Source organism: Ahaetulla prasina, chromosome 1, assembly GCF_028640845.1.
Source record: "Ahaetulla prasina isolate Xishuangbanna chromosome 1, ASM2864084v1, whole genome shotgun sequence".
In the NCBI taxonomy this organism is placed as follows: domain Eukaryota; kingdom Metazoa; phylum Chordata; class Lepidosauria; order Squamata; family Colubridae; genus Ahaetulla; species Ahaetulla prasina.
The window spans coordinates 292,453,245-292,462,121 of record NC_080539.1 but is presented as its reverse complement, the minus strand read 5'-3'; positions in this window follow the sequence as shown (position 1 = coordinate 292,462,121).

Sequence of the window (8,877 nt, the reverse complement as noted above, 5' to 3'; positions counted from 1 at the left end):
TGAGGTCGACTTCGTTTCTGAAGATTCCCGTCACTCCCATGCCCAAAGCTCGGAACCAGTCCAGACCCAATAAGCTTGGCAGGGTCCCATCGACGATGGTTATGGGCAGAGTTTTCTTGTATTTTCCGTACTCGACGTGGACGGACGTTACCCCTCGAACAGGGATGCGATTCCCTTGGTAGTCTTGTACCCTTAATTTCTGTGGTTGCAGTTTGCGCTTTGCGATGGCGGGTAAGGCTCTCACGAGATTGTCCCAGGACATGATCGTGATCGATGAGCCGGTGTCCACCTCCAATCGGCACGGCACCCCCTCAATCTTTGCTTTTGTAAAGATTTTTTTCTCTAGGCGTGTTGATGCGTGACCCACTCTCACGACAGTCTGATTCAACCGCGCCTTTTTAAACTGACCACTCACGGGCCGCCGCGTTCCAGCGCTCTGATTGGCGGTTTGAATTTTTGGCGGGAAGGTTGGGGTGCTCGACAGGCCTGTGCTATGTGCCCCTTCCTTTCGCACCGCCGACACACCGCATCCTTAAATTTGCATTGTTGTCGTTGGTGTTGCCCTCCGCAACTTGCGCAGTCACCCCGGTCTTCTTTCTCCGGCCTCCCGGTGTGGAAGACCCCTTCCTCTTCCTCACCGTCCGACTCAGCCTGGATCTCCTCGTTGTGGACCGGGGTTGATTTCGCACCAGCCGTTGGTGTGAGCGGTTTTTGTAGGGTTTCCGCCGCTTGGGTAGACATCTCGTGAGCCCTAGCTTCGTCCAAGGCATTTGCCAGCGTTAGGTTGCTTTTAGACAGCAGCCGCCTCCGCAAACGGATGTCCCTGACCCCGCGGATGAGTTGCTCCAGCAATGCCTCATCCAAGTCTCGGTACTCGCAATGTTTTGAGGCTTTCCTCAGGGCGGCCATGTATGCGCTGATGGACTCGCCCTCTTGCTGTCTGCGCTCCCCGAATTCGAACCGTTGCACGTACTTGGACGGCGTTGGTGCATAATGGGCTTTCAATAAAGTCTGCAGAGTTTGCCACGGTACCGACTGTACCGGCGTTGGCTCCGCCAGGGATTCTGCGGTGTTGAAAACTTTTGGACCGCAGTGGCTCAGGAAATACGCTCGTTTCCTGTTGTCTGAAACTCCTTGAAGTTCGTTCGCCTCGAGGAAGCACTCGAAACGAGCCATGTATGACCCCCATTTTTCCTTGGCTGGGTCGAATGGCGCTGGCGGTGTGTAGCCGGACATCGCTGCTTTCCGCCCCTTGTTTGCTGGGTTCGCGTCTTCCTGGTGAGTTCAGCTCTTTTCCTGGCGCTCTTAGCCTCGAGATCCCACCTTCGTCACCAGTGTTAGATCCGGGCAATAACGAGGCAGGAGACCAGGATAGTGACAACAGCTCTTTACTATATGGTGAACCCAGCAGCCAGTGCTGGGAAAAACCTCTCTTTATATACAGTTTAGCCGGAGGCTTCAACCAATCAGCAACGTGCTATTTTCCCGCCAAAACTTTTAAAGATACATTACAGTCCCCATCCTAATATTCCTTTTTTACTTACTCTTTTCATGTATCCAAATTATGTTTACACTTTTATCTGTTATCTTATATATGATTGACAAATAAATAAAAAAAATACCTTGACTCCCATTTTTTTGTGGCAATCCTTGATATATCGGAACAGTGCTATCATGTCCCAGTCCTTCTAGGACATGTCCTTCTTTTCATTAAACTAGGCATACCCTATTTCAGCAACCGTTCTTCATATGTTTTAGCCTCCAGTCCCCTAATCATCTTTGTTGCTCATTAAATGCAGATGTGACCATAGTTTATCCTTGAGTGAAGGTAGTTAAGACTGTGGTCTCAAAACAGGAATGGTTTTGTGTGATGGAAAGCTTAGAGGAATAAAAAACACTAATATTATTAGAAATTAAAATTAAAAAATTAAGAAATTAAAAGACGCTTGCTCCTGGGGAGGAAAGCTATGGCAAATCTAGACAGCATACTAAAAAGCAGAGACATCACCTGCCAACAAAAGTGCATATAGTCATGGCTATGGTTTTCCCAGTTGTAATGTATTGCTGTAAAAGTTGGATCATAAGAAAAGCTGAGCACCAAAGAATTGAGGCCTTTGAACTCTGGTGCTGGAGAAGACTCTTGCAAGTCCCTTGGCCTGCAAGGCAAACAAACAAGTCAGTCGTAGAGGAGATTAACTGTTATGTATCTTTAAATATTTAGGCGGGAAACAAGCACGTTGCTGATTGGTTGAAGCCGCCGGTTAAACAGTATATAAAGGGTTGTTTTTCCCCAGCCTGGTTGCTGGGTTCACCATATATTAAAGAGCTGTTGTCACTACCCTGGTCTCCAGCCTCGTTACTTCCCGAACTTAACACTGGCGACGAAGGTGGGATTTCGAGGCTAAGGAGCACTAGAACCGAACCCAGCAAACACAGGGCAGAAAAACGGAGATGGCCAGTTACACTCCGCCCGCACCGTTTGACCCGGCTAAAGAGAAATGGGGAACGTATATGACCCGTTTCGAAAGCTTTCTAGAAGCCAACGAACTGCAAGGAGTTCCAGACAACCGCAAAAGGGCATACTTTTTGAGCCACTGCGGTCCCGAGGTCATCGACATCGCGGAAGCCCTGGCAGAGCCAACGCCGTTACAATCGGTGTCGTGGCAAACTCTGCAAACCCTGCTAAAAAACCATTTCGCGCCAACGCCGTCCAAATACGTGCGGCGTTTTGAATTTGGAGAGCGCCGGCAGCTAGAGGGCGAATCCATCGGCGACTACATGGCGCCCTCGGAAAGCCTCCAAAGACTGTGGGTACCGAGACCTGGGCAGTGCTGCTGGAGCAACTCATCAGGGGTCCGAGACATGCGTTTGCGGGCGACTGCTATCGAAAAGCAATCTGGCGCTGGCAAACGCCCTGGGCGAAGCCCGGCGCATGAAATGTCCACCCAAGCGGCGGAGACACTGCAAAGCCTCTCACACCAAAGGCGGCACAAAGTCAACCCGGTGCATCAAGAGGATATCCAGACCGAATCCGGCGGTGAGGATGAGGAAGGGTCTGCCGAACCGAGAAAGCGGCAAAGAGGACCGGGACGAATGCGGAAGTTGCGGAGGTCAACACCAGCGCCAGCGCTGCAAGTTCAAGGGCGCAACATGTCGGCGGTGCGAGAAGAAGGGCACCTAGCTCAAGTCTGTCGAGCTCCCCAACCTTCCACGAAAATTCAAATCGGCCAATCAGAGCGCGGGATCGGCAAGGCGACCCGATTGGCTCAAACAAAAAGGCGCGGATTCAAACCAAGCGGCGGTGGTCATAGGCGTGCCTCAACCCGGGTGGAGAAGAAGATCTTCACCAAACCCAAAATAGAAGAATGCGGTGCCGACTCGAAGTAGACACCGGGTCAGCGATCACCATCATGTCCTGGGACACTTTGGCGAAGTCACTGCCGTCCGTCGCGAAGCGCCACCTGCAAACACAACGGCTACGAGTCCACGACTACCAAGGGAATCGCATCCCTGTTCGAGGGACAACCTCCGTCCGAGTCGAGTACGGACCACACAAGAAGACCCTGCCCATCACAATCGTCGAAGGAACCCTGCCTAGTTTGTTGGGACTAGACTGGTTTCGTGCACTGGGCATGGGAGTGACTGGCATCTACAGAAGTGACTGTAATCTGAAAGACATGCTCATGAACGAGTTCGAGGATGTCTTCAAGGACTGCCTGGGCAAGTACAAGGGGACCCCTATTTCCTTCAACTTAGACCCCCAGGTAGCTCCCATTAGGTTAAAGGCAAGGAGAGTCCCTTTTGCCCTTAAGCCAAAAATTGACAAGGAGCTAGATAAGCTTATAAATCAGGGGATTTTGGTGCCAGTCGATCACGCAAAGTGGGAGACGCCAATCGTCACCCCAGTAAAATCAGATGGGTCAATTAGAATCTGCGCTGACTACAAGGCGACGCTAAACAAAGCCTTACAGAAAAGCGCTTACCCAGTTCCCGTGGTGCAACACTTGCTGCACTCTTTGGGGCAAGGGCAAGTCTTTGCAAAGTTAGACTTGGCTCAAGCCTACCAACAACTGCCCGTAGACGCAAACACAGCCGAAGCCCAAACAATTGTAACTCACAGGGGGGCCTTCAAGTGCACCCGATTACAATTTGGGGTGAGTGTGGCACCGGGGCTGTTCCAAAACTTGATGGAACGACTCCTCCAAGGGCTCCCAGGGGTAGTTCCCTACTTCGATGATGTATTAATATCAGCAGAAAATGTAGAGGAATTGGGGGAGCGTCTGAGGAAGGTTCTGGGCATTTTTCGGTCAGCCGGACTAAAGGTTAAAGTGAACAAATGCCAGATAGGGGTAGAATCCATCGAATTTTTGGGCTACAGAATAGACAAGAAGGGAATTCACCCCACTGAGAGCAAGGTCAAAGCAATCAGAAAGGCTCCAGCGCCCACAAACAAAACTGAGCTACAGGCATTCCTGGGGCTAGTGAATTTTTACGTGGTCTTTTTAAAAAACAAAGCGACCGTTGCTGAACCGCTGCATAAGCTTCTAGGGAAAAATACTGTTTGGTCTTGGGGAAAGTCGGAAAGTAGGGCTTTCGAAGCAGTAAAAAACCTGCTCTCGAGCGATAGCCTGCTCATCCAGTATCATAGCTCATTACCCTTAGTGCTGGTTTGCGATGCCTCCCCTTACGGAGTGGGGGCTGTGCTCAGCCACAGACTTCCAAACGGCACAGAAGCCCCTATAGCCTTCTACTCCAGAACGATGTCCTCCCCAGAGAGGAACTATAGCCAGTTAGATAAAGAAGCGCTAGCAATTGTGTCAGGGGTGAAAAAATTTCATGAATATGTTTTTGGGCGAGACTTTGAAATTGTGACTGACCACAGACCGCTGTTAGGAATACTGGCTGGCGACCGCCCAACGCCTGTGGCACTTTCGCCACGATTGACTCGATGGACTATTTTCTTAGCCGCTTATTCTTACAAGCTGCAGCATCGACCAGGGAAAGAAGTGGGGCATGCAGACGCGTTAAGCAGATGCCCACTACCAGGGGCGATTGAAGATCCCACTCCGGGGACGCCCATCCTGCTGATTGACTCTTTGGACTCTGGCCCAGTCACATCTAAGGAAGTGGCTCGGGCATCATACCGGGACATTATGTTAAGGACTGTACTCGGTTGGGTACAGAGAGGGTGGCCCGCTGCGCCGGGCGAACGGTTTAAGGAATTTGTTAAAAAACGTGATGAGCTCTCGGCTCAAGGGGGGTGCCTGTTATGGGGTGATCATGTGGTAATCCCGGATAAATTAAGGGGAAAAGTATTGGACCTCCTCCACGAGGGTCACCCAGGGATCGTAAGGATGAAGGGGTTAGCAAGAAGCTATGTGTGGTGGCCTCTCATGGACGCAGAGATTGCTGAGAGGGTAGGAAAATGCCAGGCTTGCCAAGAGTCCAGACCTCTACCCCCAACGGCCCCAGTCAGGGAATGGGAAAAACCCCAAGGGCCCTGGTCAAGAATCCACATTGATTTTGCTGGCCCCTTCCACGGCCAAACCTTCCTCGTGGTTGTCGATGCATTCTCTAAATGGTTGGAGATCATACTCATGAAGTCCACCACGGCCGAGGCAGTAATCGCAGCCCTGCGCCACCTATTCGCAACCCACGGGTTGCCGGACACTCTGGTGTCCGACAACGGCCCGCAATTCACGGCAGCCCAGTTTGAGGAATACTTGGCAGAGGAGGGCATCCGACATGCCTCTCTGCGCCTTTCCACCCTCGTCAAATGGCCTTGCAGGCGTTCCGTCCGGGCGCTAAGGAGGCATTGTCCAGGCTCAAGCCAGGGACTGGCAAACAAAGATAGATTTCTTTCTGGCGTTCAGCACAGAACCCCAAGCACTGCTACAGGCAGAAGCCCAGCCGAATTATTGATGGGACGGAAACTCCGGTGCCCACTTGACCGTTTGAATCCCCATTACACACCAGAGGGTTACAAGGGGGAAATAGAAAAAACGAGAGAAATGGGCATAGGCGACCGAGTGTGGGCCCGCAACTATGGGGACGGCCCAAGTTGGCTCGCAGGGCAAATCATAAAAGCAACCGGTCCAAAGTCGTACTTAATCGAATTACAAGACAACCGAGTATGGAGGCGCCACATAGACCAGATCAGGAAACGAATAGCTGAACAAACCGAGCTAGCTGAGACAGAAAATGACCACTCCCTATTTGAATCCACAGCTGACCATAACCCGGGGGAGGCGCAAGACTTAGCTGAGGTCCCGGAGGTCCAGCGACGCCATCAGGTTCCCGATGGAAACAGCAGGGAAAACTCAAAAAGTAATCCAAGGCCGGAGGGCCAAGAAAAAGAGACTGCCAGTAATCCAGGGCCCGATGGCCTAGAGAGAGAGCTAGGAGGAGAAAAAAGCCCCTCCGACCAGCTCAAAACACCACCCAGGACTGAACTGCGCAGGTCCGAAAGAATTAGGAGACGCCCAGGTTATTTGCGTGACTACGTCGAAAAATAACATGTAAATAATATGTAAATAGTGGTAAAGTGTTTTCTGGGAGGGGAGGAGTGTTATGTATCTTTAAATATTTAGGCGGGAAACAAGCACGTTGCTGATTGGTTGAAGCCGCCGGTTAAACAGTATATAAAGGGTTGTTTTTCCCCAGCCTGGTTGCTGGGTTCACCATATATTAAAGAGCTGTTGTCACTACCCTGGTCTCCAGCCTCGTTACTTCCCGAACTTAACATTAACCCTGACTGCTCTTTAGAAGGCCAGATCCTGAAGATGAAACTTAGAAACTTTGGCCACCTAATGAGAAGGAAGGAAGGACTCACTGGAGAAGAGCCTAATGCTGGGAAAGATTGAGGGCAAAAGAAGAACGAGACAGCAGAGAACGAGGTGGCTGGTTGGAGTCACTGAAACAGTAGGCATGAGCTTAAATGGACTCCAGAGGATGGTAGAAGATAGGAAGGCCTAGAGGAACGTTGTCCATGGGGTCGTGATGGGTCGGACACAACTTCGCAACTAACAACAACAATAACAACAACAACATTAGAATGTCTGTGCTGTATAACATGATTGAATCATTCCATAGTAAGCTGTGCTTTACTAACTTTACTAACTCTTTAGTGTGGAGGCCTCCAGCTAAAGGAAGACAACCAACAAATGACTGGGTCGAAGTTAGTTTCACAAAGGAAAAAAGTAAGTAAGAAAGTCTGTTGAAAAGGAAAGAAATTGTTTAGTCTTCCCTCCAATGAGGTTTTTATCATATATTTTTTCTTTCCCGTAATTTCCTTCTTTCAAGGTCTGTTTCTTATCCTCAGTCCCTTGTTACTATAAATCCCCTCTCACCAATCTTGTTTTATTTGGGGAAAACCAGCTGCATGTCCTCCTTTATCATGGAGCTTTAATAACAACTGGTGTCATACAGGTTCTGCTACACGCAGGCCCTTCTGTATCTTAACATTTGGAATATGCAACAAAAACTGAAATCAATACTGCACGCGTATACACAGAGAGAGAGAGAGAGACACCCTCCCTCCTCCAATTCCTGGGTTTCTGTGTGGCCTGGAATTAGTAAACCTATCTTTATTATAGTCGTGACTGAGAAATAAAATGTGTGAGGAATAACAGGAAATATTATTATGTTCCCCAAACTCTGATCTTTGCCTAGGGAAATGTCTGGTCACGTTTCACTGAAATTAAACAATATTGACTTTCTTTAGCAGCAAAAAAAAAAATAGTCAGCAGGCAATAATAATGCTAGATCAGGGCTTTTAAAGCCGTAAGGCCCAGGATCGAGGAAACAATATTCATTCAAGCCCTTCTGCCAAACACAGAGATATTTTTTCCTCGTTATAACCTCTGCCAATTTCTTAGCTCCCCACCCTTTTGAATCAGCATCTCTATGTGACAGGATGTGCAACATCTCAATATATTAAAACAGTTCATGAGGTTATATTTTGCCTGATTAAGTTATCAGTCCTTTGAAAAGCTCAAATACTGAGACAGATATTGGAGGAAAGCCTTTCCAGTTCTTCTCCCTTTCCAAAAGTCTGAGCTGGAGTGGATCCAATTTGCAGAGAGGAAGGAGTAAAGGACCTGATGAGGTTTATTTATTTTATTTATTTCGTCAAGTATGTATTAGATAACCGATACAAGTATAAACATGATTATGAATACATGAAATGGATACGAATAAAATAAAAGGGAACATTAGGACAGGACAGTAAGCACGCTGGTGCACTAATGCACACCCCTTAAAGACCTCTTAGGAATGGGGTGAGGCCTATAGTAGACAGTCTAAGGTTGTGTGTTAAGAAGAAGAACCAGGGAAGTTGGTGGACTTCCCTGGTTCTGTTTCCTCCCTTTTCACTAACTGACAGGAAAACTTCCTCCAATCATTATTCTCATAGAAGTTTGGGATGAGGTTCAGGCTTGAGAAGCAAGTTTTTTTTTGGGGGGGGGGAATAACTCTTCCTCTGTTGAAAGCAGAATGGCCTTGTTTCCCATTCTCTAAAACTAGAGAAAGAGGGGAAAACTCAGTATGTCAGCCTGAAATGGCTAATAGATGCCAGCCTGTTTCTGTTCCTCTAGGTATACTTGATTGCACTGCAGCTGCCAAAAAAGCCAAAGCCGTTCTAGGCTGCATTAACAGAAGGATAGAATCAAAATCACATGAAGTGTTAGTACCACTTTATAATGCCCTGGTAAGACCACCCACTTGGAATACTGCATCCACTTTTGGTCACCATGATATAAAAAAGATGTTGAGATTCTAGAAAGAACGCCAAGAAAACCAGTTAAGATGGTTAGGGGGCTGGAGCAGTGGTGAAATGTAAAATAGAATAGAATAGAATAGAATAGAATTTTTATTGGC